General features: G+C 46.1%; 1 protein-coding gene across 2 annotated transcripts in view; it reads right to left on the bottom strand.

The window, feature by feature from the left end:
- MAPK4 (mitogen-activated protein kinase 4) overlaps nucleotides 1-25,788 on the bottom strand; it is a 157,207-nt gene extending 131,419 nt beyond the window's left edge. The window contains exon 1 of one of the 2 annotated variants that reach the window (XM_081562116.1): nucleotides 25,572-25,788. The gene's annotated coding sequence lies outside the window, so the exon portion shown is untranslated. The remainder of the gene's footprint in view (nucleotides 1-25,571) is intronic. The other variant, XM_081562117.1, reaches the window with a different exon arrangement.
- Nucleotides 25,789-26,544: the final 756 nt, after the last annotated feature.

Raw genomic sequence — 26,544 nt, 5'->3', positions numbered from 1 at the left:
CCCTGCCCTTATTCCTGTCCTATGTGATGCTCAGGTCCGTGAGGGAATGAATGAGCTCAAACCCCCTCCAAAGAGAAAACCATCATCAGGGCTGGCTAACACATTCCTGCTGGCCCTTTCACTGGCTGCGAAAAGCAAGTTTTTACATCACTAATTGAAATTCAACGTAAAGATGCATATGTTTGCATCTTAACTTTATGACCAAGGCTATTGTGAAGCTCCTAACAAATGTTTTAGTTCAAGAATTCCTCTTTCGTCATGACTGGTCACCATGCCCTGGGCATCAGGGTAGACAGATTATAAACTGGGTATGTGGAATAAAGGAGGAAACACTGAAAAAGGGGACATAAGTCTGGCTTGGCCGCTTCTTGACCAAATTCGTACCAGTATATTGACCAGAGAAGTATTAGTACATTTTTTGTTACCCAAACGTTATTGACTGGAGTGTTTCAATATGCACTTACATAACAAATCATCAGCCACAGGCATTAGTTTCTGCAAAAATCCCCTCCACCCCCACCCAATCAATAATGTGTTAACATCATTGGACTTCTATTTCCTTCTTTCTGCAAGGGAGCAATCTTACTCAGTGTTATCTTAGGGTATTGCCATGAAAATTAAAATGTAATAATGCATCTGAAAGCTCTCTGATAAAAATAAAGAGCTCTACAAATACATTGGCAATGCAAATTTGCAGGTGAGAGGACAACCACACAGAACAATAGAAGCTCCAGCTGGGAATTCTGTTAATTGCCCGTTTGAACTCCAGTATCCTATTCTCTCAATGCAGTTAAGAGCTAACAAAAAAGCTTGCTCAGGAAGTAAGAATGTGGTTGGGTGGATGGACAGAAAGACACTGAAAGAGAGGGATCATTTTCTAGACATAAACAATTGGAGAAGTACATATTTGAGCATATTTGAATTTGAACCATAATTCAAATCCAAATAAAAGGCTTTGGACATACCATTATCATGACATGAAGAGTTCATATTTTCCTACCATCTAACAAGCCAACTTTTAAGGCCATATTTTCAAGCTTTTTCCTCTATTCATAAATATCTATCTGAACTGAGTTTGAGTTAGACGCATAATCTTTTTTTTCTATTATTTTTTTAAATTAATTTATTTTAATTGGAGGCTAATTACTTTACAATATTGTAGTGGTTTTTGCCATACATTGACATGAATCAGCCATGGGTGTACATGTGTTCCCCATTGTGAACTCCCCTCCCACCTCCCTCCCCATCCCATCCCTCATGGTCATCCCACTGCACCAGCCCTGAGCACTCTGTCTCATGCATCAAACCTGGACTGGCGATCTATTTCACATATGGTAATGTACATGTTTCAGTGCTAGAACAGACTTTTGGACTCTGTGGGAGAAGGCGAGGGTGGGATGATTTGAGAGAATAGCATTGAAACATAAAGTAATCTTTAAGACCAAGGCCATGATGCCTGGAGCCACCTGCAGTCCCAGAAAGGAGCCCCTCTGAAAGCCTTGTCTGCCAGACAGAGAGAGGACCCGTGTCCTAGGGCTGTTCCTTCACCTTACCTTCACATTGGGCTGAATTTGTCATTCCTGAATTTTCACAAATGCCTTATGCACACCTGGTGGATTTAACAGACAGTTTTTCTTTGTGCCTACAGATGGTGAGTTTTCCTTAGCAAGTGGACACATGAATGTTATTGTGGTAGACAGAGGCCTAATTTGGCCACCAGCATCTCCTCCCATCATTGTGGTGCATGCCACCCTGTACACCAAGAAGTGGAGTCCATTTCTCCTCCCTGTGAGTCTGGCTTTGCCTTGTGACTAACTCTGACCAGCAGAGGGTGATGGAAATGATGCTCACTCTGGGACTCTGGAGCCTGGGTCTCAAGAGAACCGTCAACTGCTGCTCGCTCCCTCAGGAGCCAGCTTCTCCGTAAGAAGTCCGGCTACCCTGAGACAACCATGTTGTGAGGAAGCCTAAGCCAGACATGGAGAGGGATCCCAACGGAAGATCACAAGGTGTGAGGCACGTGAGGGAAGCCTTCTTGGACCTTCTGGCCCAACCCAACCCAGTCAGCAGCTGAGAGCAGCTAAACGTACTCGTCCCATTCGATGCCACATGAAGCAGAATCATCACCCAGCCAAGCGCTGCCCAAATCACACAATCATGAGAAATAACAATAAGTCACTCTTGTGTGAAGACATCAAGTTTTGGGGTGGGTTTGTTGTGCTGTGTGCTCAGTCGTGTCCAGTTCTTTGCGACCCCATGGACTATACCCCACCAGGCTCCTTTGCCCATGGAATTTTCCAGGCAAGAATACTGCAGTGGGTTGCCATTCCTTCTCCAGGGGATCTTCCCTACCCAGGGATCAAAACTTCATCTCTTGCATCTCCTGCATTAGCCAGCAGAGTCTTTACCACTGCACCACCAGGGAAGCCTACAGGGTAGGTTTGTTAGGATTGCAGTAGAACAGAAACAGCAAGGTCTCTTCATTCTACCACAAAAAAAGAACACTGAGCAATACTGACATAAAAGACATCATCAGCCATGTAGACAGAGAACTGCAAACCCTTCTGTGAAGCAAACAGCTGAAATCTTGTATTCAGCAGCAGTCTTGGGAACTGAAATGTCTTTCATGTGCCCCTTCTTCCCACTTTACTTAATAAACCCTCTTCAGAAGCATCTGCCACCAGCTCTGCTGGTGTAGATTTGGAGGTCTAAGTTCCAGCCCTTACTCTTGCTCTACTGACTTACTCCGAGTCTGGGGCAATGTTTCAGTCTCTACTGCCTGTTTCCCTTCTATAACGTAGAGATGATAACACCTGTTCTATTTACTCTACAGAATTTTTGTTGTAACCAAGTGAGGTAGAGTTTGTTAAATGAGCTTTGAAAGGTATGATGCGAATTTTCTCCCAGCTGTCATTTCATAACTATCTTTTCAAATTGAAAATATTTTAAAAGATATAAAATGAAAGTGTCAGTCACTCAGTTGGGTTTGACTCTTTGCGACCCCATGGACTAGCCCACCAGGCTCCTCTGTACATTGAATTCTCCAGGCAAGAATACTGCAGTGGGTAGCCATTCCCTTCTCCAGGGGATCTTCCCAACCCAGAGATAGAACCTGGGTCTCCTGTAGGGCAGTCAGATTCTTTACCATCTGAGCCACCAGGGTGCATGTCTCAAAAAACCCTGCAATTTAAGGGTGTCACCACCAGGTGGCAATCCCACCCCAAAAGTAAAGACTTAAATGAAAACTGAGCTTCATATTCCCAGGAATATACAGAAGCACTTGCCTGCAGTGACTGTACTGATATGTCTCCTCGTCAATAACTTGTTGTCAGAGTAACTCTAAATTCTGTAACTGGGTACCCAAACCACTTTTCACCCTCAACAGCTCACGGGAGTTCTCTAGAACAGGCTCCAAGTCACCCACCTGAAGAAGTGAGCTCTTAGCAGAGAATGGACTCAGTCATCTCTGCTCATCCCTTTGGTCAGACCCAGTAGCCCTACTTCATGTGGTTTAAAGTACGTTCAAAGGGAGGAACTGAGGCCTCTAGCCAACAGCCACACGTGAACTTGACTCCTCCTTCTCCCACCCAGGGCAAGTCTTCAGATGTCTGTGACCCCAGCCAACATCTTGACTACAACTTCACCAGAGACCCTAAACTAGACGCACTCAGCCAAGCCACTTCCAAATTCCGGACCCATAACAACCATAAGATAATAAATGCTTGCCATTTTCAGCTTTCGAATTGTGGAATCATTTGTTGAACAGCAACAGATAATTAATACATCCTGTTTCCTCACTTTTTAAGTAAAAACACTAGTGCATCTTGGCACATTGAGAAGACCCAGAGTGAATATGCAAACTATGACCCTTATTACTCACAGAGTGAAGGAGGAATAAATGCATCAAGCATTCCTACTGGGCCAGTATAAGGCAAAAGGCCCCATGAGCAGAATAAAAGCACACGCGTTTCGATAACAAGTTGTGAAGTGAAGTGAAGTGAAGTCGTTCAGTCGTGTCCGACTCTTTGCGACTCGGAGCCAAAAGGAACTCAGGCACCTAGATCAAGCATACAGTTAGACAACAGCTGCTGTGTGATGGAAAGCAAGAGGGTGATAGGAAAGAAGTTCAGTAATATGTTTAAGTTCCTGACTTGAAGATTTATTAAGCATCTGACTAGCACATTCAATGTCATTAGAGAATTAAACAATTTGTATTCCAGTGCTGGTCCACTGGGGTTTCCCAGGTGGCACTAGTGGTAAAGAACCTGCCTGCCAATGCAGGAGACATAAGAGATGTGGGTTCAATCCTTGAGCCAGGAAAATCCCTTGGAGAAGCACATGGCAACCCACTCTAGTATTCTCGCCTGGAGAATCCCATGGACAGAGGAGCCTGGAGGGCTATGGGCCATAGGGTGGCAAAGAGTCAGACATGACTGAATCGACTTAGCACGCACTGAGGTCCATTGAGCAGGGCCGACAGTAAACACCATGAAACAGAGAGAGAAAGCACAGCCCCTTCAAACGGCGTAAGTACAGACTTCCAAGATGGCACCCACTATATGGTGAGTTTCCTTCAAAGACAAACAGCAGATGGAATCAGGATAAAAGCAGCTCTGCCTTAACTAGCCAAAAGTCAAGGAAAATCCACTTGGACATTCAGCAAACCTTTTTAGCAGCCCTCTAGCAAGAGAACCCCAGTTGGACATGTCACAAGCAAAAAGCCTGGGGCAGCCCTCACTGAGGCATTCAGGTTGTGCCTCTTTGGACAGCATCCAGTGACCAAAGCAAACACCACCCCAGGGTCACGCCAGTCCTTTCTGCTCTTACTCACGCAATCTGAGGCAGGCTGCCTGCAATTCATTCTGCAGTCATGTCTCACATCTACCGTGTTGGTGTGAAGCAGCAAAGCCACCTTGGCATCGATGACCTGTAAATCTTGATGCCATTACCTCGGAGCACAGACTGCTCACTGACGCGGGTCACCAGTCTGCTTAAGGGGTCCCTGCCTCCCCCAGCCACAGCCCACTCACAGCTTCTGAGAGAGCCCTTCGCTCAGCCGATGGTGAAACCCCACAACCTGTAGGAGGAAGGGGTCAAAGAGGAGAAGGAGCCTCCAACATCCCTGGAAGGCTCTCTGGGTCCTGACAAGACCTGTAGGAATTGATTTCCTCGAGAAGGAGCCTCCAACATCCCTGGAAGGCTCTCTGGGTCCTGACAAGACCTGTAGGAATTGATTTCCTCAAGAGCCACTTGTTGGAGATGGATCAATTATGCTGAGTTGAAGAGCCCTATGAGAGGAAACCACAAATCAAATTTTCATTACCAGATGAAGTATGAAGGACCACAAGCAGAATCCACCAGTGTTGATTTTTTTTTTTTTTAAGATGGGTCAGGGACAGATGAGAACTTGCTCTCTACCCAAGCACTAGCTCACTGCAGCCCTCTTTGAGATTTCCTTCATGAACAATTCCTTAACTACTGCGGTGGGCATGCATGGGTCTTATCTGCTTTGAACATCCCTGTTCCTCCATGATGCCCAGCACTCAAGCCATCTCCAGGGTTCTAGGAATTTAGGAGACTGCCCTGGGTAAGTCCCCAAATCAAAGGGCGGGGAGGTGGGGGAAGACAGCTGCCCGCAGGTGGCTGGACTAAGACTCGGATTTGGAATCTGTTCTCAAGGTAGGAGCAAGAGAGGGAAGAGTGACTCCTAGTTAGAACCAAAAAGGAAAAACTCAGACACACACCTGACAGACAATACGAAGAGACCATCCCTCCCCGACCTCATCCAGACTAAACAGTTGGAAATGTCCAATCCCTTCCACACAGGCCCTTCACGTGGGGCTCACCTGTTCCAGGGTTGCCCTTGATGTTCATTTTAACTTAATTTTCCTTGAAACACAGCATGTCTATAGAGGAAGCACAAGACTGATTGCCTGGTTCCACTCTAAAAGCACACACAACAGACACTCAAGAAGTCAGCCAATATACCCACTGGAAATGACTTTGAGTGTCTGAAATACTGAGCAGAGGCAGAGGGTGATGCAAGGACAGGTGATATAAAGGTCACGTCTCCTGTGGCCTCAATACTTCCCAGGGGGACTCCCATGATAGTCTCCCGTGCCTTCTGCAGGCGCTTGCTACCTGCGGCCCGTTTTCCAACTCTCAGGGGAAGCTGATGGTGTTACTCACCTACTTAAAACCCCTCAATGACCGTCCTGGCTTTTGGATCAGCCCAGACTCTTCCATGTGGAAGACAGGCACCCCTGGGATCCGGCCCCTGCCTGCTTGTCCAGACTAAGCTCTGTCTCCCCATCAATCACCCTAAACCACGTAGGGCTCCCTACGCCAGGCCTGCTCATCTTCCCGCTCATCTTTGCTCACGCTGCCCCTGGAACACTGCCCCACCTTCTTCACCTGGCAGACCCCTAGTCATCCCCCAGGATCCCACCCCAGAATCACCTACTCCTGGAAGCCAACCCTGAGCCACACTCCTCCTGCCCATGTATGTCTCAATGATGCCCAGGCACTCCCTCCACTAAGCAGTCAGTACTGTGCTTGTCCCTTTACTGCTGCATCACCCACCCCCCAAGACGAGCTGCTCAGTGAGGAGCCACATCTTCCTCTTCCTTGTAGCAACAAGGCTTGCACAGCAGCTAGCACATAGTCATAATTTTAAAAAATCAATTAACCTATCAATCTCATAGTTGGAGATCATTTCAGTTGATCTTGTGACCATTAGTAAATTTGCAGCAATCAAGTAATGTCCTTTTGCTAAACCACACAGGTGCCATCTGGGTCCTTCCTCCTGTATCACACATGCAAGTTCTCGGCCCCAAGCCTGTCCGACCGAACCAGAAAATCTGGGGGCTGCCCCAGTGATCTGTAGTTTAACACAGCTCCAGGGGATTCTGATCCACTCGAGTTTCAGCATCAGTGCCCTAGAACCTTCAAAGACCAACAGGAGGGAGCGTTCAGATTTTGCCCTGTAAACAGCTGCGGTGAACTCCCTGCCTGGCAGTTTCCCCCTTTCCAGGATGGTGGAGCCTCTCCACTGCTGAAAGCAGCTGCGTTCACTGGGGCCAGATGCGGAAATACTTCCCCTCCCAGTACCCCCTGGACTAACCAAGAATCACCTAGGGAACAAAGGAAACCAGGCAACTCTGTGCTCCGAGCCCCAGGGAGCTCTCCCTCACCCCGGGCAGGGTGGGCCGGGAGGGCCCTTGCCGAGGCTGGCTGCCCGGGACAGAGTTCACCTCAGGCTGAATCCAGGGCTGGAGCACCGAGATCTCACAGAAGCCAGTTTCTAGTCGTTTTTCTTTAAACACAACGTGGGACACATCAGGAGTGTGGCAGGCAAATCGCCCCGCCCGTCACAAGCAGATATAATGGAATAGAGCAATTAGGAAGATCTTGGCTGTCAGTTTCAGCTGGAAGTTTCACTGGCAGCCACAACAAAGGCTATGGTTGTGAGCTGAATTGATGAGGTTTTTGACACCCCACTCTCCCCCCAAATCACTAACTACATCACATATTCAGGCCTGCAGAAAGGCCCGAAGAACAAGGAATGTACAATTTTTCAGCACCGATTTTTCTTACAAATTCTTCTATCTAGTTTTCATTTCAGAATGAACCATTTGTCTTGAGAACCTACTATTCACAAAGTAGCCAGGTCTTGCTCACTAACCCAGTAGATTGCAACCTTGACTGAATATTAGAATCACATGGCAGGGGGAGGGGGGTTGAAAAGATTCTGATGCCAAGACAAGACCCCAAGCCAATTAAACCAGAGTGTCTGGAGTCAGAACCAGGCGTCAGCAATTTGGTGAACCATGGTTTTAAACAATCTGGATGTCTGGACTCCAACCCAAACCATGTAAATCAGAATCTCAAGAGCTGGAGCCTGGGCATGTATGTAGAAAGGCTAACAAAGTGCTAGTCACCCAGTTGTGTTCAACTGTTTGCAACCCCATTGGCTGTAGCCCACCAGGCTCCTCTGTCCCTGGGATTCTCCAGGCAGGAATACAGGAGTGGGTAGCCATTCCCGTCTCCAGGGGATCTTCCCGGCCCAGGGATCAAACCTGGGTCTCCTGCTTTGTAGGCAGATTCTTTACCATCTGAGCCACCAGGGAAGCCCTGTATGTATATTATGCATGTGGGTACATGTACATGCATAAACATGCTTATACACACATGCATTTGTATACACGTGTGTGCATATGCTTATGGTTATATACACATGCATACATATATATATGCATACATACACACACACACATATGTACAGACATACATATATAGTCCAGGTGGTTCTAATATAGTCAGTCAAGGCTGAGACCCACTCCACAGACCACTAATTCCCAAATTTGACTGCACTTTAAGAATTCTTTTCAACTATTCCAAACCATAGGTCATATCCCAAACCAGCTGGATCACAAGCTCAATCGGGGGTGGTGGACTGGACACAGACCTCAGTGATTTTTGAGGATCCCTAGATGATTCCAACATGCAGACAAATTTGGAGAGCACACCACAGACTCCAATCTCCAGAAAAGCTGGACCGGTCTTCTGCTATTTTTACTGTAACTCTCCTACAGCACCCACCATAAATATTTGTTGAACTGAATTGAATTTTTAAAGATGTCTGTTCCCCTGATGTCTTTTACAACTATGCCTACTGGAGCTGGTGCCTTTGAGGACTGTATGAATCCAATAGGAGGTGGCACAAAAAAGAACGTATTTCATAAAATGGCATTCTGTCTCGTTAGTGAATCTGACGCCCAGGGCTCCTCCAGTCCTTTTGACACTGTCGCCCTATTTGGAATTTATCCTTCTGTTTCTCCTCTGCATAGCTTCAGACAAAAGAGAAAAAAAAAAAGTCTTTCCAGCTCCCTTCTCAGCACATCTGAAAACTGGGAATCACTTTTGAGCACTCAGGTACCCAGCGGTGAATTTAGGAACTGAAGGACTCGTCACTCCTCATTTAAGAGGAGAACAGGTGGCTTATTCACCAAGCCAGGAATGGCTCGCATTTTAAAAAGCCAACAAGTAAGATAGAAAACACTATTAATTCCTCGTTCACAACTTTGATGCTATGCACCTAGATGTGCCCATAAGCGAGGGTGATTTGACTCTATTGCAAATGCTCAAGGTGGGATTACCTATCATCTAAAAGATTCCTACTCCCAATCCTTTTGTGGAAATGCTGGCATGTATATGCCAAGTTTGCTTTAAAAGGAAGTAAACTGCAAAATCATTCACTAAAACATGGAAAAATCGGCTCAACATTTCCCTTTTTTTTTTTTTTGAGGTTACCACTTCACGGTTACTGCTTTAAGCATGACCTATCTTTTGCCAGCATTGACCATTCATCTAAATGCCTGATGACCAGAAGAGTGAGTGTCCGTAATGACTGCTGCAGCAGGAGCTGGGCTGGGCTGAAAGAGAACCGTCCTCTGATACCAAGTCACCTCTCACTCCCTGTGTGATCTTGAGCCACTTATTTGATCTTCAGGTTCCTCATTTCTAAAACAAGAAAATAAATACTCACAAAGATGTTTTCTTCCAGCTCAAACATTATGTGGCTTGAATTCTCTTATGGACAATGATACTAGTCTTGTGGAAATGGCTTTTACTATTTTGTTTTCCTAAAAATGGATTATTATGTAGGAGAAAGTACCTTGAGTATCCAATTCCATAAAACAAAGATTAAGAACTAATATATGCATGAAATGGACCAGACACAGAAAGGCTAGAGAAAGAAGAGAGACAGCCTAGGGTGATAAAAATTAATGAGGAAAACAATCACACATCTAACCATGATATAAGACAGAGTGAAATAGATGCCATGGCATGAAACCAGAGAGGAGACGGCTTGGACTATTTTTTTAATGTTCAAAATAAATGGCCAAGTTCTTTCTACAGGGTTAAAGGAACACTGAACTTGACTTCTAGTTCTGAGCTTCGCCGGTAGTGAACATGTCACCTCTGATAAGTCACCTATCTTTCTTAAGCTTTAGTCTTTTCACCTGTAGAATGGGAATCATATAATGCCAGTCCAAAATACTGGACAGTGCCACTGTGAGGCTCAAGGAAACACAGGCATGAGAGGGACTGAAAAAATACTCCATAAGATAAGTTACACAAAACCATGGAGGATGACATAACTGAGTCGATATAGATTTGGGTCTGATGACTCATAAAAGCCAGAATTTCCACTGAGAAAGGAATCCAGAGGTTAAATTCAGAGCTGCAGGATCTCATACACAGTGGCTTCTTTTCTTTTTTCTACTTTCTTAATTTTCCCCCATATTTACTTGTTAAATAAAAATATAGGTTCATGCTAAAAATTAAATAGTATGGAAAAGTATAAAATTTAAAAATTCCTTCCCTCACCTCTACTTCTGCTTCACTGGCTACGCTCAAGCCTTTGACTGTGTGGATCACAACAAACTGTGGAAAATTCTTCAAGAGATGGGAATACTGACCATCTTACCTGCTTCCTGTGAAACCTGTATGCAGGTCAAGAAGCAACAGTTAGAACTGGACATGGAACAATGGGCTGACTCTAAATTGGGAAAGAAGTATGTCAAGGCTGTATACTGTCACCTTGCTGAGCACCAAAGAATTTATGCTTTTGAAGTGTGGTGTTGGAGAAGACTCTTGAGAGTCCCTTGGACCGCAAGGAGATCCAACCAGTCCATCCTAAAGGAAGTCAGTCCTGAATATTCATGGGAAGGACTGATGCTGAAGCTGAAGTTCAATGCTTTGGCCACGTGATGCAAAGAGCCGACTCACTAGAAAAGACTCTGATGCTGGGAAAGATTGAAGGCAGGAGGAGAAGGGGACGACAGAGGATGAGATGGTTGGATGGCATCACCTACTCAATGGACATAAGTTTGAGCAAGCTCCGGGAGATAGTGAAGGACAGGGAAGCCTGGCGTGCTTCAGTCCATGGGGTTGCAAACAGTCGGACATGACTGAGCAACCAAACAACACCTGTGTAACCAGTTAGTTCTTACTTTGCCACTACTCACATTGTCTCACGTGTCCTTCCAGAAACAAAGCTTATGATTAGCCCATAATCACAACTATGTATGTATACGTTCCTGATTCTGCTCCCTGCGTCTATAGCTATCCACCTCCTTTTCTAGGTATCCATTACTGGACAGGAAAGATCTTATTTCAAATAATCTCAGTTTAAGGCAATATAGTTTTAGATTACTGAAATCTGACATAGCTTCTAGTTGTGATAATTAAATAATAATGCTCTTATTATTTCTTACCAATAGGAAAGGTGGAAGAGAAGATGAGAAGGTTATTTAATATATTGTGGTGGCAGTGGTGGTTTAGTTGCTAAATCCTCAACTCAGGAGTACAGAGCAAAACAGTTTTGTTTGTTGGTGAAATAAAATTCAGCTGCTAAAGGACCTATACGTCGATCTTTGGTTCTGGGGATCTGTTTCTGAATAAATCAGAGAGAGAAGTCAAAGGATTTTTTTAACCTCCTCTTGTTCTTTAAATGCATTTCAGGTTCAAAGACTTCTCATAAAAAGGGGGTTTTCAGGATTAACAAATTCAGTGAATGACTCCTGAAGAATGAAAGCATGCACAAAAATTTAGAAACAAGACATCAAGCTTTTAACTAAAATATTAAACTATGAGCATTTTCCTGCTGGACTCCTACTCCTTATTGTCCTTCATCTAGAGACCTAACAAAATTAGTTAAGGATCTAAGCCTTTTATTTGTCTTTAATTTCCACTCAGCTCAAGAAAACGGTAAAGTATAGGAAAATTTTTACAGTTATTTTAAGCTATGACATGCCCAGAACTATTTACTAGACAAATTCTCACAGTGTAGAAAAAGAAAATTCTCTCTCTCTCTTTACTCTGTAGACCCTACAGTTCTCCCTGTCCATTTGATGGCTCGTATTTCACTGGCTTTGTTACATAGCAGATGGGTGGGTTATTAGAGTAACTGGTCAAGACATTTTTCATTTTCGCTCCTTCTTTCCGGAAAGCTCAAAACAGTCACTGTGGTTCTCCATTGTTACATGCTTCTCATCTCCTCTTCTAAGTGGTTATTGCAATCATCTTCCTTATTCTCTTCTTACCAATAAAATCATTGCAGATTTCTGAATTTCTCTGTCCCTTTTATTTCTGTTGAAAGAGCTATCACACTTTATTGTTCTGAGTCTTCTAAAAAGTTCTGACTATTTGGTAAAAAGTTTGATAAAAGGTACTATCACTACCGGGGCTTCCCAGGTGGCGCTAGTGGTAAAGAATCCACCTGCCAATGCTGGAGACATAAGAGATGTGAGTTCGATCCCTATGTCAGGAAGATCCCCTGGAGAAGGGCAGGGCAACCCACTCCAGTGTTCTTGCCTGGAGAATCCCACGGACAGAGGAGACTGGCAGGCTACAGTCCATAGGGTCACAAAGAGTCGGACACGACTGAAGCGACTTAGCACGCACGCATACTATCACAGGCACATTCTGAAGGCAGTATCCAGTTCTCTATGACAAGTACAGAAATTTGCTCAGCTGACTCTGTCTGAACTCCCTGTGGTTCTGACACATGTTATTGAAATCACAGCATATTATCTCTTATTAGCAGAAAAAACAGTCTCAAAATGGCTGGGAAAAACCTCAGCTTCAAATAAATGGAAAATCTGATGTTAGAAATATAGAATATGGCCTTGATGTCAAAATAATCATACCTCTTTAGAAAAATCAGCTTAAGAGTCTAAGTTACTGGTAAATAAAGGAAGCTGTCTTGTACCTAAAATGAATCATGCTGGAGGAATTAATTCACTTCCTTTCAGGCTGAAAAGTTTTCAGACGTCTTGGTTCATAAGTTCTTATGGTTGGTGGGGTTTTCTAGTAGTTCTGCCTCCAAAAATAATCATGGGGGGCACGTTTTCTGGGAGAATAGAAAATTTGCTTCTTCAAAATTAATTAAGTCATTTATCATTTCTTCCAAAGGGATCAGTTACAATCTAGAATTACTTAAGAGTGGAATGACAGACTTGGTGCTTAAGGACAGTTATGCTTTTAATTATCTTTTAAAAAATATTTGTGTATTTATCAGTTTATCTGTTTGGCTGCTCTGGGTCTTAGTTGCAGCATGCAAACTCTTAGTTGCAACATGTGGGAGCTCGTTCCCTAACCAGGGATCCAACCCAAGCCCCCTGCATTGGGAGTGCAGAGTCTGAGCCACTGGATCACTAGGGAAGTCCCTAAGGACAGTTATTAAAAGCTAATTGGAGGATTTCCATCTCTAGCAATATGCATAGTTATATGCAATATGTTACAATAGTTATATGTAATCTTTCCTATGTGTGAAATATTGTAAAAATAAGTGAAAATCCAAATAAGCTGAATAAATCATCATGGAATACACAAAAGATAAGAGGTGGTCTCCAAACAGGTGGTGGGGATACCCTACTCCTCCCCCCTGCAGACAAGCCTTTCTAGAAAGACAGATCCCTGATAACATACCTTTCATCACTACACCTAATGACTACTCTCCTGACCTGCAGTCCCCTGGGCAGAAGCAATTTTCTGAGATGACAGTTGTAAGGTTTTCAGGGAGAAAAAAAAAATAAGAGCCCAAAATAAACACAAGAGCCCTCCCCCTTCAAAAAAGCCAATGGAGGCTCTGGTCTGGTGGGAGGGAGGGCTTCCTGCCATTCTGTGCCCCTTCGCCCAACCTTTTCAAACTCAATACAGACATTTTTCTCATGGCAAATTTCTCTGGCTTCATGAAAGCTGCTGGGAAAACATCTATGAGAGTTGGATTGAGACGGGGGAAAATACAATTGGCAGCTGATTTTGAGAAACCGTAAGTAACCATATGCCTTTGAAAAGCCAGAAAGGAACACAGAGCTTCTTTTGAAAAATAAGATTTAAGAAGAGTCCTCTGGAAAGGCCACCTTGAGCCTTGTGGACACAACAGGTCAGCTTCCCCAAGGAATAGCCTCGGCCATGGGTGAGAAATTCCGCTCTCCAAATGAAAATGCTGGGGCCCACGCTGAAGGGAAGAAACCTCACCTAGCTCAAATATGGTCTAGTGTTTTGCTTTACTTCCTAACAGTTGCTGGAACACAAAGCGTCTTGCTCCCTCCTCGGGGTCCTTGGTCCTAACTCCCCATCTCTCTGCAGGACAGTATGAATGAGAAGGAAGAAGCCGGATGGAGACTGATGACTGATGGGGGTCCAGAAGCAACTCCTAGAACCACTTTCTCTGCCAAGTCACCCACCTTGTTAAGAAAAGCCTGCGGAATTCATCTCTTTTATATAGGGAAGTGTATCTATGTTTAGCTATATCCAGTTTGTGGAAATGTATTCATCCCAACCTCCACTTTCCACTTACAAACCGGATGACATACCAGGAGTGGATGGAGGAAGTACCCTAACCATGAGCTAGCGAAGAGCAGCTGGTATTCCATGCTCTTCTGTCAGTCTCTAAGATAGATGAGATTCACTACTGCCTCCTTCCAACAGTGATAAACTGCATAATTAGACTCAACCCTCCCAGTGACCACAACAAAGAAACCCAGATGAAATGCTTAATTATTCCTAGAAGCTTCCCAGGTGGCGCTGTGGTAAAGAATCCACCTGCCAATACAGGGGATGTAAGAGACTGGGATTTGATCCTTGGGTCAGAAAGATCCCCTGAAGAAGGACATGGCAGCCCACCCTAGTATTCTTGCCTGGAGAATACCACGGACTGAGGAGCCTGGCGGGCTACAGTCTATGGGCCACAAAGAGTTGGACACGATTGAGCGTCTGAGCACACAGCACACAAAAGTATCAAAGAGCTTACAAGAGAGAGGGGGACTCAGGCTTCAGATCTGGAATAAGAGCCTGTGATGTGGCCCTAGGTCTTAGAAGCCACTCTTACCGAGTCGGGGGGAATCTGTCAAGCAGGAAGAAAAAGCTGGAAAGCTGAGCATCACCTTCACAGCCTCACAGGGTCAGGGACCCAGGGCATCCGCAAGGTTAAAGCCTGATAAGCCACTTCACGCCTATGGTTGGGACCTCAACGACTAAGCCCTACAAGTAAGAGAAAACAAAAAGTAAACTCCCAGTCATCTGAATGGCCTAGAAAATCTCAAGTGCCCAAATTGATCTGGGATTTCTGGTACCCGGAAAGCCTGCAGAGGTTATTTAAAAGGCTCTCTAGAACTCTTGTCATGTTTATCATCATTCAAAGCCTCAGATTATTTCATTTCATCAACCTTCAGTACCACTAATTATATGATGCTCTAATTTTTTTTAGGTATGAGCCAATGAAAAAGGGGAAAATACTACCAACTACAAACGTACATCCTGATCAACTGTAAATTACATCTGAATTTCAGAGATTAAAATGTGAAAAAAATGTATTTAATTGATGAAATATGGTATTGATACAAATATTTTTTTTTCAAAACCACATCTAACACACATTCAAAGATAACAAGGCACACGAGGAGACACGATGACATAAATACGAACCAACGTGAGAATTAGGACAAACACCAAACAGAAGAAACAGACACATCCCAGATGGAAAAATTACCAGACACAGAGTGTAAGACAACGATACAGTACTTAACTATGTTCATGGTGATAGAAGTTGGGCTTAAAAATTTCAGAACAAGGAACCAGGACTATATAAAGTAACATTAAAGGTCTGAAAAAGAGCTAAAAATTCTAGAACTGAAATTCAGTAACTGAAATTAAGAATGCAACAGATGGATTTAACTGCAGATTAGACCCAGCTGAAGAGACATGGTGAGACTTAGAAGATAGGTCAGAAGAACCACCAGATGTAGCTAGGAGATATAAAAAGGGTGGAGAAGCAGAAGAGAGGCTAAGAGACATTAAAGTTAAGAAGACGTTTAAAGTAGCAAAATTACCTTACACCACAAAGTTCTCCCAGTAATAGGCAGTGGAGTTCAGAAAAAGTTGCTAATTTTCCTAAGCCTAGCTTCTTCAAAGACTAATGGAGGCAGGTCACTTTGGGCAAGACTCAGAGGTTGGACAACAGTGGTTGAAAGTTGTAGTGTTGTGGACTTCCCTGGTGGTACAGTGGTTTAGAATCTGCCTGCCAATGCAGGGGACACAGGTTCGATCCCTGGTCCAGGAAGATTCCATATGCCATGAGGCAACTAAGCCCATGTACCACAGCTATTGAGCCCGCACGCCCCACAGCCTGTGCTCTTCAACAAGAGAAGCAATAAGAAGTCCATGCATGGCAACTAGAAAAAGTCGACACACAGCAAGAAAGACCCAGCACAGCCAAAAATAAATAGATTCAATATTGTGATTTATAAGGAACATGTATCTGCCTGTTCAGATGAACAAAATATGTTTTCCATATATATGGTCTTCATATCAATGGTTCCTGGCTCATAGCTCCCCAAACCCTTGGAATTTCCTGAGCCATATATGCAATGGGAATATCTTTTGTTACAATATTGTCCTTTGTCCTCAGATTCTGAAATTGCTTCAGAGCCAGAAAGGTGAAATGGGTGTCTCTGTATTCATAATAAACCCCATTCCAGCACACCTGGGTTTGTATTCATGAGGCGGTTTTGCAAAGTACCTAGGGATGGGGGCTGGTCATTAAGGAGAACAACCATGGAAAAAGAGATGGAACTTTCAGTCCCACCCCCTGATTTCCAGGTTGGGGCGAGGAGCTGGAGATTGAATCAACCGCCAGTGGCCAGTGATTTGACCAATAATGCCTTTGTAATGAAGCCTCCATAAAAATCCAAAAGGTTTGGAGAGCTTCCAGGTTGGAGAACAAGAATGCTTCCACATGCCACCATGTTGGGCCCCAAACTCCACGAGGACAGAACCTCCTACGTTCAGGCCCTCACCCTGGCTATCTCTTCATCTGGGTATTGATTTGCATACTTTAATACCCTTCATAATAGACCAGTAATCTAGAGAGTAAATGGCTTTTCCTAAGTCTGCGACCATGCTAGCAAATTAATTGAACTCGAGGAGGGAGTCATGAGACCCTCTGATTTAACTTCCCTGGTGGCTCAGACAGTAACGGGTCTGCCTGCAATATGGGAGACCCGGGTTTGATCCCTGGGTTGGGAAGATTCCCCTGGAGAAGGAAATGGCAACCCACTCCAGTATTCTTGCCTGGAGAATTCCATGGACTGAGGAGCCTGGTGGGCTACAGTCCATGGTGTCGCAAACAGTCGGACACGACTAAGTGACTAGCACTTTTCACTTTTGTCAGAGACACAGGTGACAACCTGGCTTGAGACTGGAACGGGAGGGCAGTCTTGTGGGACTGAGCCCATAACCCGTCAGATCTGATGCTATCTCAGGTAGAGAGTGTTAGAATCAAGTTGAACCGCAGGACACCCAGCTGGTGTCACAGAGAATTCATCAGACATGTAGGGAAAACCCCATGTATGCTGGAATTGGTGATCAGAACCCTTTAAAAGGTATATGGGACCATGGTTATTTTACCTCTCTGTGCATCACTCTCCTCATATCTAAATGGATATAGTAAAGCAGTACCCACTTCACAAAGTAAGGATTGAGAATTAATGCCTGGGAAGCACTGAATAAGTGCTCACTGCCTGTTGGCTGGACAAGAGGATGGAGCTCCCTGTCCACCTGAGCTTGCTTCAGAATGGAACAGGCAGCTCCATCACTATGACAAAAAGAGTTCAGCCTGAAATGCAGCCCTTGAAGTATTGCAACTGTGGAACATTAGGGTTAGATGGAACCCTTCATAAAATATCCATGCAATCAGAGGTTTATTGTTTTCCTCTTAAAAAATGGGTTTTCTACAAGCAGATCATTTTTGTTTTTTAAAGCACTAAACCCAAATAGAAAAATAGATAATTAACAAAAAATACAAACAGGAACAATCCTTACAGAGAAATGTTTAGCCATGTTGGTAACCAAAATGCAAATGAAACCAACATATTTTTCACCTTAAATAAATAGTTGAAAAAAATAAAAGACCCTACGTTGTCAATGCTGTGGTGAAATCATTTCCAGTTCCGGAAAGCAAGGTATTAACATGGTGCTTTCCCCTGGCTGACTAATTTCACTATCTGGAAATATTTACTAAGAAAACAACCCAAATTATAGAAAAGTATAAGTGCAAAACTACTCACTGCCATGACACAGTGATCAGAATTGGGAGAAAATAATGCCCACTAATAACAAAATATTATAATAAGTTAACAGGGTTCCAAAGTACTGAATTACATGGTCATTAAAAATATGTTTACAAAGCGTTTGTAATAACATGGAAATTGCTTATACAATTTCTCATACCTACAATATTAGCTGAGAAAAAGCAAGATAAAAAATTAAAGTTACATGCATGGGCTTCCCAGGTGGCACTAGTGGTAAAGACCTCGCCTGCCAATGTAAGAGACTTAAGAGATGCAGGTTGGATCCCTGGGTCTGGAAGATTCCCTGGAGGAGGAAATGACAACCCATTCCAGTATTCCTGCTTGGAGAATCCCATGGACAGAGGAGCCTGGCGGGCTACGGTTCACAGAGTTGGACGCAACAGAAGCAACTTACCACAACACGACACAGCATCATCTCAACAGTGTTTAAAAATGAGCTGAGGAAAAAACACTAAAAATAAACACAGCACAATATGATCAGCTCAGTCTATCACCGGTAGAAGGATCGTTTCCATTCACCTTGCTACTTTCCATAATGAATCCTTAGGGAAATAAATGTTTCATTCTATTTACTGTAAAGACAATATAAAACAACATTAAAGAAAGTTAAATTTTTTTTTCAAAAATTTTATTGAGATGTAACTGACATGTAACATTGTATTAGTTTCAGACGTAAAACAATGATCCAATATTTGTATATATACCAGGAATGTTCACCACAATAAGTCATCACCATGCAAAGCTACAATTTTTTTCTTGTGATGAGAACATTAAAGATCTACTCTATTAGCGACTTTCGAACATATAATACAGCATTGCTAACTATAGTCACTGTGCTGTACACAGGAAGTTTTATAAAACAATCTCGTTCCACTAATCCAACTGTTTCAGTTTTTATTCAGTGCGACCTGAACACACACACACCTTTGGCACAGATGTAATCAGTCTGAATCAATGATTAGTTCTATCAGGATTAGGTGACATGGAAATTAGACAAGTTATCAAACACTTTTCCTTCCTGGCTGTTCCTCCACCAACATTTACCTGGAAAGATGGAAAGCCTGAAATATAGAGGGGTTTTATTTGTTTGTTTTATTAAGTTTTTAAGTACTCAAGTTATTTCCCCAGTGGTACTGAGTGTCCCAGAGAATGGGACAAACTCTTGACTCCTTGCCCACCCATGGCCCTGACCTCTGTGTGACCTTGGCAAACCACCTGACTTCTCTCAGCCTCAGTTTCCCCATTTACACAGTGGTGCAAGCAGAGCTGGTCACTGACCCCCAAGATCCCTTGCAGGTCTACGTTCTTAGATAATGTGTAAATTTGACCCCAAATCTCCAAACTGATCTTGACTCTTGAAAAGTTTTATAAAACTTGAATCACTTCAAATAAAAATAGAAAAACTACTAATTTTTAAAAGAATCCCTCCTACATCAAATTTTCTAATAGAGTCTTTATTTTTGTTAAATGTAGACAATGGCAATATTGGCAGATCAGTTTCATGCATAGCCAGGCACATTTAGATACAAATCATAACACTTTCTCTTCCTCCTTGAAAATAGGTCAGTTTTAGATTAAGGAAAAAGACTGTAGGTGAATGAAAAGCCTGAAATATAGAGGGATTTTATTTGTTTGTTTTATTAAGTTTTTAAGTACTCGAGTTTTTTTCCCACCTTGCCCCCAAAAGGTATTTCCTATCTGGCCTGTTTCAATGAAAGGAAAAGTCTCACCCCACGCTGGAGTGGTCCAAAGTATAAGCCTGAATCCAAATCTTTCTGTAAACTTTTCAAATATGATTATAGTGACCCCCAAAAAAGAGTTTCAGTCACTTTTGCTGGGAAGCAATAACTTGGGCACCAGACTAATATCACTTACAAGGTCCATTAAGTTACTTCCATCCACTAGACAGAACTCAAGAATCTTGCTGCTAAACTTGAACTAGCCATGCCCCTTCTTCCATCCTACAAAGATGCGGTTGCTGCTAACGCTGTGGAAGTTCTACTTTTGAAGGCAGATAGTAACAGAAGTACTGGCTACCCTGTGCTCAACCATACTGTTTTGATCCCTGTGCTCTCCTGAAGTCAAGTCTTTGAGAAGCTTCTCTTAGCTCTTGACAGTCACGAGTAGCAGCAAGCCTCTACGGTCCTGTTTCTGCAGCCACTGCCATCAACGATGCCCAGAGGAAGCTTCACCTGAAGCGGATGAAACTGAAACCTCAGAGCCCCATCCAGGGCCAGTGAAGGGCTCGAGCACACACGTGGTTGTTGTCTTTCGTAAACAGGACTCCTCAGTTTACATCAGCATCCTATCCCACCGCTTCCCACCTCCACTACCACCCAGCAGCCACTGTCCGAGCAGTGGGCTGGGATGACCCTGTGAGCAATTGTAGTTGCCAACAGTGGTTCTACTACCTGCATTTCTGCTATATAAATCAAACACATGCTAGGGGAAGAAGCTGAGAGGTGTTTTTGTTTGGGGTGGGGAGGGGGTTGTTGTTGCTTTGTCTGAAAAGACTGATGACCAGATTAGGATATGTGACCTGCAAAGGATGTTTATTCTGATTTACGAAATTATTCACATTGAAAATGCCACAATGTACATTACACACTCATGGGCCTCCCAGGTGGCTCTAATGGTTAAAGAACTGGCCTGCTGATGCAGGGGGTATAAGAGACCCAGGTTTGATCCCTGCATCAGGAAGATCCCATGGAGGAGGGCATGGCAACAAACTCCAGTATTCTTGCCTGGAGAATCCCACGGGCAGAGGAGCCTGGTGGGCTACAGTCCATAGGGTCACAAAGAGTCCGACATGACTGAAGTAACTTAGCACATACACACATTATATTTACCAAGTCACCTATCTTGAAAACCAAGTTACAATAAAGGAGGCCTCTTCCAGAAAAGTGGGAATGGTTACATAGCACCGTACAGAGTAACCAGTACCCCTCAGAACAGCTGTTCACAATAGGGGGTGATTCTGCTCCCCGGGGGACATCTGATAATAACTGGAGACACTTTTCATTGTACAACTTGGGGAGGGGACGTGGGGTGCTACTGGCATCTAGTGGGTAGAGGCCAAGGCTGCTGCTAAACATTCTACAATGCACAGGACAGGCCCCACAACGAATGTCCCAGCTCACAGCACCAAGAGTGTTCGGGTTGAGAATCCAGCTTTAGAATAATGGCACGTGTAGGGAAGGAAGAAAGAATCCTGTCTGGAAAAGGATTAACCTTCAAAGAACAGAGCGAGTGAAGCACACGCAGGGCTGTTCTCTGACCTCGGCCGCCACGCTGGCCACCAAGCTACGAAGGCTCCAGACTTTTGTGGATTGTGGGACCGCAAGGACCTTTGCCAAGACTGGCTACATGAGGAGGTGGTAGCAGCAGCATTTCAGAAGCACCAGGAAAGGCACTTCGCCTCCCCAAGTACCTCCAATACCCACCTGTCTATGCCTGAAATCTCATGGTGGATAAAGCCTTTCGTTCCATAATGAGGTTAAAGTGCAAGGATTCCTGGAAGAGAGAAGAGTGACCTACACTCCTAGTCAAGAGAAAGGGGTTGATGACAGGTTGGTTTTGCCCTGAGTTTTCATACAGTGAAAGGCTCTAAGGAGCTGAAAGTGGTAGAGAGGGAGAAAGGTCAGGCCCTGAGGAAATAGGGAAAGGGGGAAGGAATGGACAATCCAGGGTTCTGGAATAAAAGTCACCTGCCCTGCAGACTACGCCCGAGCCTCCAGGGGGGAAGGAATGGACAATCCAGGGTTCTGGAATAAAAGTCACCTGCCCTGTAGACTATGCCCGAGCCTCCAGGGAGGGAAGGATGCAGAGAAAAGACCAAGTCACATTCTTGGCTCTGAAGAAGATTACAATCAAGTTCGGCTCAGGTGAAAAAAACCCTAGGAATGTTTGAAAGAATGGTAGGGATGCAGTGCTCCCTGTAGCTGGAACTGGAGACAAGGGTTCTCACCAGCCACCAGCCGAGGGAATTACAGTGAATGCCAGGCTGTGCTGGGTGCAGCCCCCACCTGACACCTCACAAAGCACTGGGCACAGAGCTAAGATCGGGCAGCGCTTCGAAACTCTTCCAGATGAAGAGCTATCAGATTTCTAGAGTGCTCGAAAGAAGGTTTGTTTTCCATCACACTGAGGCTAACATCCTTTCCCTCAATTTAGAAGGGAGGTCTTTGTTCATCTTCTTTGCCTATCTAAATCACATTCTGTCTTTCAAGGCCAGTTTATATTTTCCCTGTAATTCCTGATCTTGACTTTTTTTTTAAATTAGAGGATAATTGCTTTACAATGTTGCATTGGTTTCTGCCATAGGACAATACGAATCAGTCATAAGTATACATATGTCCTCTCCCTCATGAACCTCCCACCCCACCCCACCCCACCCCACCCCACCCCACCCCTCCCCTCTAGGTTGTCACAGAGCACCGTGTCAAGCTCCCAGTGTTCTACAGCGACTTCCCACTACCTGTTTTACATATGGTAGTGTATATGTTTCAGTGCTACTCTCTCAGTTCATCCCACCCTCTCCTTCCCCTGCTCCCATGTCCACAAGTCTGTGCTCTATGTCTGTGTCTCATTCTTGCCCTGAAAATAGATTGATTTTGACCTTTTTTCCCCTCCCTCCTCTTATAAGTACAGGGCCTCCAAGTCATTCAGCTAGCACTTACTATATTTTCCTAGGTATCTTTCATAATGGGGCTACTTCCAGAAAAGATCTGAAGGGGGATTTCAAGTTCATAACAAAAAATTAATACACTTGTAGTTTTTTTTTTTTTAATTTTTTTTCAAGGGCGATTGGAAATGATTTGGGAAGGAAAAGATCATTCTACCAAGAAGCTAGGGGAAAGCAGTTACCAGGAACTGCTGGAGGCCAAGTTGAAAAGACTTAGGCCACCTGATGCGAAGAACTGACTCACTGGAAAAGACCTTGATGCTGGGAAAGACTGAAGGCAGGAGGAGAAGGGGATGACAGAGGATGAGATAGTTGGATGGCATCACCGACTCAATGGACATGAGTTTGAGAAAGCTCCGGGAGATGGTGATGGGCAGGGAAGCTTGGCATGCTGCAGTCCATGGGTTCGCAGAGTCGGACACGACTGAGCAACATAACTGAACTGAACTGAAGTTAAAAGGACAACCATACTAGACACAGAGCAATTTCTCACTGTCTGATAAAAGGAAAGTCACAATGCCATGAGCATAGAATTTTGTTTTTGACATTAAATTCTAGGAAGAATTTGCTCCTAGCTTTTCACGTATGCTGCCCAAGCAGTCCGTTTATGTGTTTATCACAAGAACTCCTACTAGACTACATCAAACCTACTAGTCTACATTTTCCTGATAACAGCCTATATACAACAACTATATGCCAAGGGGCTGAGGACCCATGGTTTTCTTGCCAATCTGGATATTCCAGTGTGTCTCAGGATTGCATCAGAGTAACAGACTCATCTCATCTCTTAGTACGTAGGACCCTCAGACCATTTGATTCTGCCTCTATGTCCCCAGCCACCACAAAGATAGAATTTTAAAGCCACTCTCAACACGGTCGCTGGTTTGGAGCCAGCCGCTGGCGGGTCCATGCTGGCCCTATCTTCATGCCCCACCCCACATGCTTCCCGGTTTGATTGTCTTTTGTCTGTCTTTCTGTCCCCACAATAGGCTTTCCCCCCTCTAAGTCTCAATGCTTTGCCTTATTAACCTTTGATTCCCTGCAATAACTAGCACCCTGCTTTGCACAAAGGGAACTGCCTCCTCCCTCCTTTTTAAAGTGAGGAAAGTGAGTTGGAAAAAGGTCCCAGAGTAGTCTTTTCATTATTCTGCCCTGCTCTCGTCTGATAAACGCCTCAAGCTGGAGTGTACCAGACCAGCTCTTCCTACACCACACAGCAAGCAGTCCGGGAAAGTTACAGGCAGGTTACTAAAGGAATTGAAGGGTTCGATGACATATTTTGGTTTTCTTGCCTCCACGTGTCCCCCGCCCCCAAAGATACACTGAACAGCCCTTCAGAAACAAACAGAAACGACCTTGTACGCTGTATATGCTCAGTCAATATCTATTAAGATACGGTCAGAGCATCGGTACCATGAATACAGCAAGTACTCAATAAACTCCGCTAAACTGAAAAGTTCGTAACACACCTGCTTTGCACACAGTAGGTGCTCCATTAAGTACCTTTTAGGATAATCGTAGGGCTGCTGCCTTGCACACAGTAGGCCCCTATAAACGGCTATTAAATTGAATAGAAGCAGACGCTCGCTCCTCAGCGAACCCGGGCAGAGGTGACGTTAATGAAGTCCCAGACACAGATCCGTGAATGGCGATGCGCGTCTCGAGGAAGCGTTTCCGAGAGTGCGAGAGCGGCGCGTGACGGCGCGCGGCCGCGGCGGACAGCCCACTCTTAGGCGGGCGGCCGACCCACTGCCTGCTCCCGAGCATTGATTAGTGATCGGGATCTCTTCCCCACTCGGGGGTGGGAGACAGCTGCCGCCTCCAATTGTCACTTTGGGCTTGCACCTGGAGCCTCCGCCAAGGTCCCCCTCCCGGGGGTATCGGCCCACCCCGGCTTCTCCCCGGATCCCGGAGAGTTGCTGGCAGAACAAAAGCAAAATAAAAGGCAGCCGGGATTCCTTTTCTGACGGAGGGCAGCCCAGGAAGAGGCTGGGGGAGCCGGCCGGGGACCACGCTGTGATGTCAAACCTCTTTCTCAGCCGGCAGCCGCCCGTCCTCCCGCCGCAGATACGCGTTTGGGGTTCCCCCAGCCGGGAACGCGGCTGGGCTTCCTTCCTCCCAGGCGTCCGGAGCCCCCGCCCTGGGGCCGCGAAGGGGCAGAGTGGGCGCCTCGGTGGGGTGGGGCGTAGGGGGCGCTATATTAACCCTGAACAAGACAGGGAGAAGGCTGGAAAGGAGGGTGCGAGGGGACTGGGGCAGACCCCATAGCCGAGACCCAAATCTGAACTTGCAGTGCGAACCGCCCCTCGGCGCCCCAGAACGCGCCGAGCAGTCTTTGGAGATGGGGGTCCCCTCGCGGCAACCGGTCCCCACGACCTCCTCCCCTACAGCCCCCGCCCCTCCGCCCCGGGGGAGCCCAGCCGTCCATTTTCACGTCCAAACTGCCGATCCAGGGTCTACACCCGCGCGCTCAGTCCGCGGAGCAAGGGGTTACAGAGGGCGGCCGCGCCGATCCCACGGGAGACGTCCCACCGCTCGGAAACTCGCGAGTGTGAAATCGGCTAGGGTTTTTGTTCAGGAATTTTTTTTAAAGGTGTAATGAGGGCTGCAGAGAGAGCGGGGAAGTGTCATTTCTTCCTTTCTCTCCGGCTCCTCGGGAGCCCGTGGAACTCCGAGAGGAGCAGGCAGCCGGGAGAAGAAAGCAGGCGCAGGGGGGAGCCACTTACCCAAGGCAGAGCCCGAGAGCGCAGCGGCCCGGGAGCGAGCGGCGCCTTTGTCTGCGGCCGCGGCGCCGGCGCGCTCTGCTCGGCGGGTCCCAGCCCCGGCGCGCGGCGAGCTCCCGCGGGCGCCGGGACAGCCCGACGCGCGGCTCCGGCTCCGGCTGCCTCTCTGGCCCCGGCCCGGGTCCTCGCCGCCTGGAGCTCTCCGCCGCGGCTCCGCCCCGAGCCGGGCCCCGCCCCCGGCCCGCCGGGCCCCCACCTGCTGCGGCGGCAGCCGCGCGGGGGAGCCCGGCCTTGGGCGGCAGGGGGCGGCTGCCTCCACCCGCGCGCCCGGCTCCCTCCTCCCGCAAGCCCCTGGGCCTTTCCGCCGCGCTGTTCTGGGGCAGAGCGAGTGCAGTGTAGACCGGCTTTCTCCGACCCAGCCCTCTCGGAGGCAACCTCACCTGGGGGGCCGGGGACCCGGGTTCTCTGAATCGAACCCAGGTCCCCGAGGGAGCCTGCCCTTCCTGCCTGGGCGAACGCTCCTCAGAGTCCTCCATCACCTTTGGAGCTCCTCCTCACTCCTGCCCGGGGGAGGGGACCCCCTTGAGCTCTGCCCGCGAGGGATAGGCGGCGGGAAGCGGAGTGCTTCTGCGCTCGGCCAAAACCCTGGCCTCTCTGCCGGGTCCGCCCGGCTCCGATGCAGCGGCCGGAGGCGGGGGCGCCCGGGAGGAGAAGGGGCCAGCCCGGACTGGGTGGCGCGGGAGAGGGGACCCCGCCGAAGGTTGAGGGGGCACCGAGCGCACGTGCACCAGAGCCTGGCGCCCGGGCTGTGAATCTGTGCTCCTTTGCACGGCGGGGATAAAACTAACAGAAGGGAAGCAACACTCAGGAAGCCAGAGAAAAGGAAAGCAGAAGCCACTAGACCCATAAACTATAATAATTAGTGTTTAGGTGGTGCCTTCAGGCAAATCCAAAGTGGTCCACACTGATGAGGGGC

This window comes from Giraffa tippelskirchi, chromosome 14, assembly GCF_054371585.1.
Source record: "Giraffa tippelskirchi isolate mGirTip1 chromosome 14, T2T-mGirTip1v1.2.pri, whole genome shotgun sequence".
In the NCBI taxonomy this organism is placed as follows: domain Eukaryota; kingdom Metazoa; phylum Chordata; class Mammalia; order Artiodactyla; family Giraffidae; genus Giraffa; species Giraffa tippelskirchi.
The sequence above is the reverse complement of the archived record's forward strand: the minus strand, read 5'-3'. Positions and strand labels throughout refer to the sequence as shown.